Source organism: Symphalangus syndactylus, chromosome 12 (genome assembly GCF_028878055.3).
Source record: "Symphalangus syndactylus isolate Jambi chromosome 12, NHGRI_mSymSyn1-v2.1_pri, whole genome shotgun sequence".
NCBI lineage: Eukaryota > Metazoa > Chordata > Mammalia > Primates > Hylobatidae > Symphalangus > Symphalangus syndactylus.
The window spans coordinates 41,156,603-41,160,000 of record NC_072441.2 but is presented as its reverse complement, the minus strand read 5'-3'; the positions used below and the strand labels follow the sequence as shown (position 1 = coordinate 41,160,000).

General features: G+C 38.6%; 1 long non-coding RNA gene across 1 annotated transcript in view; it reads left to right on the top strand.

Moving 5' to 3' along the window:
* Positions 1-1,790, top strand: part of LOC134734622 (uncharacterized) — a 4,148-nt gene extending 2,358 nt beyond the window's left edge. The window contains exons 2-3 of the long non-coding RNA XR_010117752.1: positions 115-468; positions 1,447-1,790. This is a non-coding gene — a long non-coding RNA (uncharacterized lncRNA). The remainder of the gene's footprint in view (positions 1-114; positions 469-1,446) is intronic.
* The last annotated feature ends 1,608 nt before the right edge of the window (positions 1,791-3,398 follow it).

Below are 3,398 nucleotides of genomic sequence, written 5' to 3'. Positions count from 1 at the left end.
CTTATTCATTTGTTCATTCACTTGTTCAGACATTCAACAAAGATTCACTGATGCCAGACACTCTTCTAGAGAGCAGGGATATGGAAACAAATGAGACATATTCTTGCCTTCCAGGAGCTCGCATTCTGTTTGGAAAGGAAATTATTTAAATCCAGTAGAGGCCTCTCAAATGTGGTTGGAAAATCTAAGAAGACTTCCCAGAGGCAGCAGCACTAGTGTCAGGGAAAGACTCACAAATTCCATTGCTGTAGAACCCATGTGTTGAAGACCACTACACTGGAATCTAGTTTTCTGTCCTAAAATCTACCTCCTGAGTTTGAGTAAGACTTGAACTAGTTTGCAAATATCTGTGATCTTCACCTTGCCTGCCTGCAAAGCCCATAAGCAAATTCAGAAGAGACTTCTACTTGTCCAAAGCAACATGGAGTAAAGTGGGTCAGCTAGAATTAAAATATGCTCCAGCCAAAGGTTTGTCTCATAGAAAATGGAAAAAAGTAAATGCTACAGATGTAGTGAAGTTCCTTTGATAAATGAGAGTGACTCACAATTGGGGCCATTTTTAGAAAATGTAAAGAAAAAATATGCTAACCAACGCAGAGCTCCACTCGCATTATTTTAAAAGTAGCTAATGAGATTTGATAAATCTCTAGATGGTGATAGGAAACAAAAGTGCTTCTAAAGATCTCTAAGATTGAAGACACTAATGGCCCAAGTTTTACACATTTCCTCCCAGTTTATTCTATAACCAAACAGAAGTTCAACAGAGTTGAGCTACACACTGCACAGGTGACAGTTCTTGTTCGCACGTGGGCTTCCAAGTGGGGCAAATCTATGTGGCCTTCAGCACATTATGCAAACATGCAGAACCTCCATTTCCTTACCTGTTAAGTGGCAGTGATGACACCTTACTTGAGGGGCTATCACAAAAGTTAAATGAGATACAGTACCTGACACATAACAGCATAGTTCATACTCACCTAGATTTAAGTATCAGCTCTACCACGTACTGAACAGATGGGGCAAGTTACCCAACTTTTCTAAGTCTCAGTTTCCATTTGTGTAAAATGGATCCATAAAACTTTATAGGTTTTATGAGAATTAAACGAGTAATTGCATACAAAGTGCTGAGCTCAATAATTGTTAGCTCCAATTGAATTACTAGATAAACAACAAATGATAATTCCTTCTCCTTTCCCAAATAGCTATGAAATGGGAAATAAGTGTCATTATCCTTTTGAAGGAAAGTGTGTCATCAAAAAGCCACTACAACTATTAATATTTTCACATGTAAACAATGATAGCTGGATCAATGTCTCCTTCCCAAGGCAATCAGACATTTTTAATATTCACTAGTTTGCTATGGTTTTAAATGTATAGCATCAACCCTATGATCTGATGGGGACTGATAACGGCAAAACTTTAATCGTAATATGCTTCTCTTTATAGGCGACCATGGGAACCTATTGATAAGGCTCTGGGGTCAGATTCATCTCTGTTCAGACAACTCTAGCGGTGTGACTCTAAGCAAGTGTTTTTTAACCTAAGTTCCTGCTTCCTCAACTGCAAATGCAGGAATGGCAACATCTTCCTCAAAGTTGTATGCTGAGGATAACACATGAAAGAGATGCCTGGGCCATATAATTATTTAAGAAATGTTCATTTCTTTCTTGAACTACCTCCTACCAACTATTTGGTCTGAGTTTATGAAACTGTAAATTTTGTCTAACATTTGCCTAACAAAGCATTATTACCTTGCTTAAAGAAACACACAGTACATTCTAAACCAAAAATAATTTGAATGTAATCCATTATTTTGGATTAATCGATATCATCACTCCCCTCCCTTAGAGAAGACAGGCCAGGAGTTGGTTACAGTAATTTTTGAAGTAAATTGAAGACCTTATAATTAACACTTAAGTCGGAGAAGTTATTATATTTTCCAGTGTTTCAGTATTTACAGTCCAAAATAGTGTCATCCTCAGAATATAAAGCCCTTTTACCTTTAATGATATATCAAATGCATTGGCAAATATAGCTGTTGTTAGTAATTCCTATTTAACAGATGGGCAAGATGAGGTAGTGAGATTAAATGACTAGCCCATGGCTAATATGTGATTAGAAAGACAAATTTAATCATAGTTGCCATTTGACTTCCTTTCAGGACTAGAATTAAATTTCAAGTGTCTCCTGACTCCCAGTTTGGTGCTTATTTCACTACAGTGCAATATGTGCTTTATTACATGCTTTAAAATAAGAGGAGAGAGTGGGGAGGCATAAGCACCTTCCTCCTAAAAGGCACAAAGCACAAAATACAAGGGAAATAGTCCATCATTAATTTTCATAACATTCCCCGTAAGACAACAATGAGTACCGACTCTCCCTTAGTCAGGAGGTTGGTGTAGAAACCTAAGTTTAAAAAAAGATGCACAAGATGCCCACAGATACTCAAGAAATCAAAACGACAGCCCAGAATTACCCAGTGTTAGAATGAAATTGATCACACACCTTCTGGAAAGCACACAGTTCTACAAGTCTCTATGTACGCAGGGAAATCCAAGTACCTTTTTAGCGGGGAAGGATTGTTTCACAGAACATCTAGCAGCAACCCTGGGTAAGTGGATACTGTTTTGAGAATGTTTTTAACTTAGTCACCCAATTCTCATCAGGCCCAATCAACCAACTGCCTAACCTCATTTTGTTTTGAAAAACAATGTCACAAATGTGTCCAGAGTGGGATAAAATGCACAGTAGTGAGTTCATTAACATGCCATCTGCATGCAAAACAAGGGGATTCCAGAGGCAGAATGCTTTGGTAGGCCTGCTAGAAATCAAACTCCAGGCTAAAAAATATAGAACACAACTTCGGGAGAACAATATTACAGCTACACCTTTACTTGACCCACAGTAAAGGCTGCCTGGTTTTCAAGAGCTCCAAAGCCAGCCTGAATTCTCTTTCCCTCTTTCTTAAAACTTTAAAACATGTTTCACTACTTAAAGAGGGTAAAAAAACAATTGCTTACAGCATGAGGTGGCTGATGGAGTTTTGTGAATTATATCCATCCCCATGAAGAAAGAAAGGCCTAGCTAGACCTCAGTGTCAGAAATCCATTTAGGATTGCCCGTCTTTTGAAAATCAAGCCTGTTTATCTTTCTGATTCACTCAGTAACAACTCAGAAAACTCAAACCTGCCCCCTCCATTTCTTCTGACTCCTACTGCCTCTCTCTACTCTTAGAGAAAGAAAGGATTCGATTTCCACAGGCTGCAGTTTTAACGAACCAGGGGCCTTTTCTTCCACAGTGGTACCTCAAACTTCATCAAGAGCATTGGAGTCTGCTTTTTTTCTGTTGCAATTTTCATTCCGCCTTAGCTCTCCCTGACACACCTGTGAAGTGTCAC